The following is a 9,944-nucleotide window of genomic DNA, read 5'->3' as shown; positions in this document are numbered from 1 at the left end:
CTATTGCAAAGCCTCATAAAGTTTGCGTGATCTATAGAATATATTCAACTCCCTACTATAGTGTCATATCAATATATTTTTTAGAATTTCATGGATATACTAGACAAAGAAGGGGAAAGGGAGAGAGAAGAAAATAATATGAAATAAATCTGAAATTGAAGACTTTGAAAATGCAAAGTATATTTAAAAGTGCATAGTAGACAATATTCCATGAACGTGTTCCTCACAAACTAATCACTCTATCCCAACCCCACGCAACATTGACATCTCAGAGAAGATATCCCAAGATAAAAATTGGACTGGGAATCAGGAATTATATAATTTTACTCCTGCATCTGACACTGACCAGTAGAATGAAAGACTCTGGATGAATAATATTCTGCACTTCATTTATTCATCTGATTTGGACAATAGTCCCATGATTCAAACGTCTCTTTTTCACCTCTTCTATTTTCTCAGTATTACATTATATTGTTTTTCCATGTGGAACTTTTGCTTGCATTAGGTAGTAATAATAAATAACAGGCTTTCAGTTGTCACCTTTCCAAATAATATTTTCATTTTGATAGGAGTATCTTACTATCATTAAAAGGACTTAGTATGTAACTGTGGGACTTGGGGCCCTACTACAAGGAGACTACAGGTCAGTTAGGGGAATGTTTGGGGAACGTGAAATAAACCAGAATAATTTAAGTGTATCCATCCAAATGTAATCAAACCTGAATTTTTAGTCAATGACAAATCATTATGAAACTTAAAACCTTGATTGAACATTTCATTATCCCCAGCCTATTAACTTTTCCATAAATTTTATTGTCATTTTATAAGCTGGGATTTGGCCTTGTTTTGGACTGGCCCCTCCTCCCGCCAACATCTTGGTGAGAGAAGGGGGTGTCTAAGCGAGTGGAGGAAACGTTGCGGCTCGAGCAGGCATGGCTGGATTTCAGGATTGTTTCTGTAACTGGAGGGAAAATATGCTAGCAGGTATTCCAGGCCATAGCTCTCTGAAAGATCCTCCCACATGGCTTGCTTCGCTTTTACTTTCATTTTGTATTAAACAAAAAGTCATTTGAGGGCTATTGAATGCTCTGGTTTGTGTTTTCCAATACCAGATAAAAGTTAAACAGATGAACCATTTGGGGGGTAAGGATTGGGAAATCCACGGCTGCTAAAATGCTTTAAACTTTCAAAATGGTTTTGTTTTTTTAAACCCATTTTCCATGTTCCAGCAGCTGTGGGTTTTCCCAGGGCTCCCCCTGTGGCTCAAAAGGGAGCTGCTTAATGCTTAACAGATGAGCCAATTGAGTTTTTAAATGCAAAATAAATTTAAAGTGCACAAAGAGCACAGGGGAATCCACAGCCAAGAATAGACTGAAGGAGGAGAGTGGGCTGCGAGCACCCGGCTGTGGGGAGACGCAGCCTCTTTGGCAACCGGCAGCAAGTGGCAGGAGGTGCAGGCACATCCATCTTTTAATCAGCTCTCAAACGGCTGTGAGCATGCTCCATATCGCCAAAAGGTTTTTCATAGCTGTTTTCCATATATATATATATATATATATATATATATATATATATATATATATATATATATATATATGTGTGTGTGTGTGTGTGTGTGTGTGTATATACACGTATATATGTATATATATACACGTATACATATATACATACATATATACGTATATATGTATATATACGTATATATATATTTCCCCTTTAAGAATAGTAACAAAGAAGAAGAAGGAGAAGGAGAAGAAGAAAATGAATAGATGGGGATGCTCTATGGAAAACAAGGACACCTGTTTTGAAGTCCATCAGGTTTGTTCTCTCAATGAGAGTGAAAGACTGTGGTCCCTTCATGTGGGGACTGCGCCAGGAGTGCAGTTTCCAGGCTCGTGGCCTCACGTGGAAAGGTGCTCACTCAGGTAGTAAATGGCCATCAATTGTGATTGGATGGCCATCAGCTGTGGCTAGTTGGCTGTCAGCTGTAACCAGTGATCCATTGGCCACTAATATAACTGCTGTGGCTACGCTAGCAGCAAATGGGGGCTAGCAAGAGGATGGTGGCTGAGCTAGCAAGCAGATTGCAGAGCGGCGGAGTGTGGATTGCGGATTCTGTGGCTCCTGCTTCCTGTGTCTCCACCCAGCCACCAGCGAGAATATGGTGGTGTGACTCCCCTGTCTGTGGCTCCGTGGGTGGTCCTTTTTGGCCTCACCGTATCCTGCGTTCTTATGTGGGGAGCGGGAGCTGAGGCCCTGCATGACACTTCAGCAAGATTTCCCCTCAGCTCCGGGGCTCATTACCTCCTGTGCTTCTGACACTCAGCAGATCAGCTGATCATCCAGGTTCTCAGAACACTCTGCTTTAAATGTGAGGAGCCAGGACGACTGTGGGCTTCCGTTGGGGCCCAACTTGCCTAGTCAGCAGATAAACTGTTTTATCATTCATCTAAATATTTGAACATGAGAAAGAACTGGATTTTGGTGTTTAAAAGTAAGATTCAGAGAACAGTTTTTACCAACTTTGATAGTCTTCTCTGATTCAAGATAAATCAGTCCAATACCTTTAAAAACCCACCGTTTTCATGCTACCGGTGTAAGTGCTTTTACTTAGGAGGCTCCCAACATCATCAACACTAAATTCCACAAGTGTACTTTCTTTCATTGAAGGCCATAGAACTAACTGTTGGATTCCAAATTGTGCAAATCTTTTAGGGAGCCACCTCATAATTTCAACACATTTTTCAGAGCAATAAGGTACATTGATTGACATTCCAGAATGAGATACAGCACCAATTAAGCTTATCAGACTTCATAACCTACCAGGTTTCTGGCCAGTGCATACTGGAAGCATGAATTCTTTAATATTGGGGTTGGGTTGGGGATGTCCTTTGTTGTCTAGTGTATTTTAATTGCATTTGAGGAATATTTAAGTTAATCTGCTAAAGTGCTTTTGAGAAAAGGCAAACCCATTGGAAAACTTCTGTTGCTCAGATCTTGTATTCATACTTGGCTTTTAAGCTAGGAAAGTATTGAAAATCTTTTAATAGCTCACTTTTGCAGAAATCATTTTAACGGATAATAACCAAAAATCTTGTTATCATGCCAGCAGAAACTTCCTGTTAGGATACCAAGAAGAGGATGATAGAAAGGTTCAAATTTACATTTGACATATCACCAAGTCCAGCAATGACTAATGAAATCACAATGTTCAATAAGCCTAAAAAAGCACACATGTATGTAAACACACACACACATACACACGCACACACACACACTCCTACTTTTCTATTATCTAACCTTTGCCTATTAAAATACAAATTACTTTCCTTAGGCATTTTTACCTCTTTCCAACTATAAAGTAAATGTTATTATTTTAGGTTTTGAGAGCTATAATGGCCCACTCCCAACCTCTGCCAAAAAGAACAAAACAAACGATTCCCCCAAAAAAAATCCCAACAAACTATAAACAGATCATTATCATTTGGTCTCAACTTTCTGGTGATACTTTGGCGACCCTTAATTGTTTAATGGAATAATCATTTTACCTTAACCATTTAAATTTAAAGTGTTCATTGTGAATTGGAAACTTCTGAAAAATAGATTGAGGATGAATATTCCTACTCTGCAATTGGGACTGTGTATGCAGAGACATGTGCCTCTCAGGCAATCAAATCCACTTAAGTCATTGACTACATCCAGCCTTGTCAGTTGGCCTGAAGGAAAGATACTGATGAGGCTGGGCTCCTAGAAAGCAATCATATGGTTAATTGCTTTAGTGTGAACCTAGCCATTGTGATTAAAGCCTAGGACGTGCGTTTAGGTAGAGCAGAGTTTCTGTGCTTCAAGGCACTCCTAGGCAGAGCTAGTACTCTCCAGGCCTTGGGAAAATATGCTGAGGCATCAGAATATCTCTGAGGTGTTGAGTGTTTGGGAGATCATTCAATCATTAGACCATTGTCGTGCGGGGTGGCCTGCGGGGTCTCAGCTCCTGCTCCCCTCATAAGAACACAGGACACGGTGAGGCCAAAAAGAAACATGCCCCCCCCCCCAGCCATAGGTAGGGGAGTCACACCACAATAGTCTCACTGGCAGCTGGGTTGGAGACACAGGAAGCAGGAGCCACACTATCCGCAACCTGCCATCCACTTCTCTCTGCAAACCAATCTCACTTGCTAGCTGCAATCTGCCCTGCTAACCGCAATCCGCGCTTGCTAGCTCAGCCACCATCTTCTTGCTAGCCCCGATTTTTTTTGCTAGCATAGTCACGGCAATTATATTAGTGGCCAATGGCTCACTGGTTAAAGCTGACAGCCAACTAGCCACACCTGATGGCCATCCAATCACAGTTGATGGCCGTTTACTACCTGAGCCAGCCCCTTTCCACTTGAGGCCGAGAGCCTGGAAACAGCACTCCTGTCTCTGTCCCCACAACCATATTCAAAGAAACTGGGTTAATTTGAATACATAATCATTGGATCACATATTCATATATTTGTAACCTCTTTGAAAGGATGAACATCAAAATACAGATTTAAATAAACAAAAACATATTCAAAAGTTGACATATTATGTGCTTGAATTTAATGCAAATTTGTGCTCACCCCCAAAGCATCTTATAACTGTCACCTAATGATTAGACATGCCTCTGTACTGCTACTGGTGTTCATGGACGTAAACTAAAAAGACTATCTGCTTTACTCTTTAAAAAAAACTATGGCTTATCTTTTTAGAATTCCAAATTTAGTTATTTCTCGTACAATTTGATTATCAACAGGCCACATTTTATATATACACACAGAGACATACACACATGTACAAACGAATGTGTGAAAGTATAGACTAAATTTAATGCACATAACATTTCAAAACTATTGTTTAATCTTTTTTTTCTTGTAAAATTATGTAAAATCAAAATCATTACTCCTTCCAGTGAAATGTTGGCTTCAGAGTTCACTTGTTATAAGGAAATTCTAAATCATTCAGCAAGTAGAATGTATTTTTTTTTCCATAAAATACCCAGCATACTTTTGGAGCTTTCTCAAGTGGAGACTAACATGCACTGATGCATGTAAAAAAAAAAAAAAAATAGCTATCCATGTTCTGGTAACTCAAATCCAACACCATTTTGAATAGATTTTTTAAATACTCCTGGGAGTCACAGAAGGGTAACTAATGATGACTTCAAATTACTTCCATCTTATTTATCTTAAAATCTACCCCATAATCTTGTACTACATTATGGGCAATAATATCATTCTGTCGATTGTAAAAACAACGGAGTTTTATTAATTTAACTGCATTTATTGCTCTTCTATAACCTCAGAAAAACTGACCCCTGTGTATATAAGGTATTTTAGAAACCCTACTTCTTCAGAAATAGATGCAATTATTAAGATTTACCATTTTAAGAAATATTAACCCAAAAGGGGACATACTATGGTGTAGTCCTCATCATTTTGCATTTTTCTCCAAACAGTTGCCTTCATTTTCAGGGTGGATGCGCGAATGTTAATAGCAGAAGCATTACGAGCAGAAGTTGGGAGCAAGAAAGCCATGTTTGGCACGGCTTTGTAGATTCTTTGTAGTGAAAGATGTTACACAAAGCATGGTGCATCAAGTGCTTTATTTCTGAAATGGAACCTTTCTCTTAGACCAATTTGACTCAGTATTTCCTACCACTGTAAAAATTTACTCATATAAGAGTGAAGTAATAGAAAAACATAATCTATTCCCCAATGCAAAAATGAAATATGCAAATATGAAAATAAGGGGACTCTGCTTCTTCCCCTTATATAACTGATTAAATTGTCACTGCTGGAGATTACATGGGTTTTTATTCCCTTTACAGCCATACTCAATTGGACGGATAGAAAAATATATTGCCACAGACGAGACCCACCACCTGGGTACACTGTGTTTCCAGTTGCCTGCAGAGATCTTGTCCAAAACTTTGCAGCTACCCCTTTAAAAAAAGAAAAGTATTAGATGTGATCATTCATGACAGACTATATGATCTCTAAAGTCCTTTCCAACTTGGAGATTCCAGTAAGACAAAAACTCCTCCTCTCGTTACCAGATATTAGTGTGTAGTTTACTTCCCACGTAAAACAACCATCACTAGCACACCCCTTTTTATATCCATCCTGAAAAACATTTCATTCATTTTGCATGAGAGAGGCTCTTCCCTTTCTCTGTTTGCACTTTATTTCGTAGCTGATTAATGAATTTATTTCCTGGCTTATCTGTTTTGACACTGAACCTACCACTCCCCCAGTTTTGCCCAATTGTCCCTTCCAGATGGAAATATTTTATTCTTGCAAAAATTGGATATAGAAACAAAAGGATTACCTTTACTTCCTCATGTCTTGCCACGGTTCTGAAATGGTTCTCACAGTCTGTCTGGATGTAATAGAAGTTCGTGCTCAGTGACGATGTCGCCTGTCTGTGTCACTCTGCACGGCAGGCTGAGCGGGGAGCTGCCTCCAGCTGCAAGCAAGGGGCCTCACAGCTAAGGACACACACATCTACGTTGTTAATGAGATCTTTTCTCTGGTGCACAGAAATGTAGCCACAAGGACAGAGAGATTTAACAACTGAAAAGGTGGTAGGATGATGTTTTTGAGTTGGAGCAATCAGAAAAAAAAATAAATAACAGCGAAAAACCTAGTGAGCAGATGCTTCATTGCAAGGACAAGTGAACAGGAAAAAGTCTATTTGCTTTTAGATCTGTAGTAGATGTACACATGTTACTTTGCTATAGAAGGGAAGGAATTGATCCCCAAAGGATTTTCAGGTGGCTTGATGTATGGCTGAAAATATTTGTGTTGCTGTTGTTGCTTTATCCATCCAGCAAAATGACACATGGCTATTTTTAACTAGCTACCACCTCTACTCTATCTGTTGTTATAACTGTAATTTGAAAAAATTATTTTCTTGAATTGAGTGAATGCGTGAACAATCAAGTTTCTCCTTTCTAGCATCTAGGTGGGTAAACTTATAGTGAAATCAAATGACTTCTCCATGTCAAAACATCCAAATTCCGTATGTATTTAAAAACAGACATACATATCATGCTTAAATGTAGCATTCTGCTTTAACTTGAGACTTTTAAAAATAATTGCTTTTTAACATCATGTATGCCCTTTTCATAGAGTAAATGGCTCAATTCAGATATCTTTTTGCTGTCAAAATTAAAAGCAGAGTTGTGAGTGTTCTGGCTTAAATCTGTGCTTGAACCCCTTTATTCTCTGTGTTTGCTTTTTTTCTTTCTCGTGTTTCTTTGTTTTTCTTTCCAAGACTTCCCAGGCTTTTTGTTTTACCATATTGTTCTGTTTGCATTGATCAACTGTTTTTTGGCCAAAGATCCATATTTAATCTAATTTTCTTGTTTTTGTTTAATTTTCCCATAGTTTTATATTGTTGCTTTTTCTTTCTGTTTTCTAGGGCATTGTGCTTACTTGTGAAAATAAAATTGCAAAAATCATAATAATACTCTATAGACAAACTTTTCTACTCACTGTTTTTATCTTTTAACATTTTGCCTTTTGATATGTATATTCCCTCTCCCAGTACTGGCCATTTTAAACTATCTTTTCGTAGATTTCACTGCTTTTTCTATTACTAATATTCCCTTTTTTCTTCATTCTTCTCTCAATGTCCTGATTTCCCTGTCATCTAGTCATTACTAAAATGTGACCACATTTATTCAACACTTTGTATGTGTTATATGCTTCATACACATTCCCTTGAACTCGTACTACAACCCTGGAAGGTAGGCATTCTCATCTCCATCCAATACAAGGAAAGACAGAAGAGACCTAATGATTAAGGTACTGCCCTAAAGCGACACAATAACTGTGATAGCAACTATTTGTTACCACACTAGCAGGCACCAAATCATTTTCTCTTTCAACTAAATCACATGAGGCAAAAATCAAATGTATGTTTGAAGTTGTTATGTATTGGGGAAGATAAGCTCCCTTGTTAAACTTCACACACGTACTCACTTCACATTTGTACGCACTTGTAACTGAAACAATTAAATAGAAATTACTCCTATGTCTTCCTTTTGATAACATTTCCAACTTTAGTTTTATTTGGGATTTTAAAAAAAAAGCTCTAAACTCAAATTACTGTCTTCAACAAAAATTTAACTATGTCCCAGTTTTCTTTGTATGAATACCAATTTACTAACATATGGTTATAGATGTAAACAAACTGATAACAAGTTCCTACTAGTAAAATAAACAAGAAATGGCAACTCTAGAAGCATGAAAAGATCGTGTTGTCTGAAGACCCACAGCATATCAACATCTCCAGTAATGACATCAGTGATCAAATATGTTTTTACAGTTGTCAAAGTAGAGGATCAGACATTTAATCCCAGCCTCCTTGCAGCTGCTTTTCTCCATCCTTCCTTTCCTCTATTATATTTGCCTTTTGGGAGAATAAAAAATTTACGTGTTCTTTTACGTTCCTTATTCAGATTTAGAAACTCTCATACTTCTTGCTGTAATGATGACATGCAGGTGTCATTCTGTAAAAAGCAGTTTGCAAGTTCCATAAATCCACCATTTAATCATTACCGACTCCTTCATCATATATATATATATATATATATATATATATATATATATATATATATATATATATATATTTTCACACACACACGCACCAGGGGTGCCAAAAAAATGTATACAAGTGGACACTTTGGTCAACATTGCTCAAGCAATAGTTTACTATAATCAGAAGTGTCTGGATGCTGATGGTAACTACTTTGAGCACCTCTTGTAATTGCAGAAGTCAAACATGACTTGTTCTCATCTTTTGTTATCGGTATATATTGACATTACAATTTTAATACAAGTTTTTCCTTTCTTAAAATGTGTATACATTTTTTGGCATATATATGATATATATGTATATCATACTTTTAAAATAAGTACATATATATGTATATATATGTACTTTAAGAAACAGACACATATTGATATTTTATAGAAGTCTCTAAAATTGCTTTAGATATTACCATGAAAAAAGTTATTTTTTAAACTTTGGAAAAGAGCTTAACAAAATTTTCTTTGATGGATTCCAGACCTGAAAGCTGTTCTTATATTAAGCTGTAATTAATGATTGTACCCAGCAGTCTCCTAATGAATTGCAGAAAGAACAAAGTTGACCATTAGCAGACCTGAAGTAGCTAGAGAACTCTGACAACAAGGGTAGGATAACAGTAATGCAGTCATTATGAGGACAAACTTGACTTTGAATTTCAGTTCTACCATTTGCCATCTCTCTGGCTTGGGCAAGTTATCTCATTCTTCTAAACCTCAGTTTCTTTATCTGCAGAGTAGGGATAATAATGCCCACCTCCCAGACCTATGGGGAAATTCAATCAGATAATGCATATAGAGTATTCAGGATAAAATTTGATGTTTAATAATTCCAGTATAAACGACAGTTGTCGTCGTTACCATCATCATCACTTTCATCATCAGTACGCAGCAACTGAAAATGGGTTTCTTTTTTCTTTCCTCCTTTTGGCACTATGTACTGAGCCATAGAATCCTTTACCCAGCTTATAAATGGCATTTGTAGTCCTAGTATTTTCTTGCTGTTGTTGTCCCCACACTACAATAAATTTGTATGTAACTCTTATAACAACTTTAAGATCAAGATTAAATCTGTGCTAAATGAAGCCCTCCGTGAGCCAGCTCTTCAGTACCCATTATAGCACTTGGAATTTATGTCTATTGGCAAGTATTTAAGAGTATAATCCATATCCATATAATGGTTTTGCCTTGCTATATCAACTTATACTGGTAGTTTATTTCCCTAATAAAAATTTCCAATGCTAGATCCAATGTTTGGCACATAGAAGATGTTCAGTAAATCACTATTAAAATGAGCTAAACTGAACCTGTATATCTTGTCTACCTAAG

This window comes from Rhinolophus ferrumequinum, chromosome 2, assembly GCF_004115265.2.
Source record: "Rhinolophus ferrumequinum isolate MPI-CBG mRhiFer1 chromosome 2, mRhiFer1_v1.p, whole genome shotgun sequence".
Classification (NCBI taxonomy): Eukaryota; Metazoa; Chordata; class Mammalia; order Chiroptera; family Rhinolophidae; genus Rhinolophus; species Rhinolophus ferrumequinum.
Note: the sequence above shows the minus strand (reverse complement) of the source record.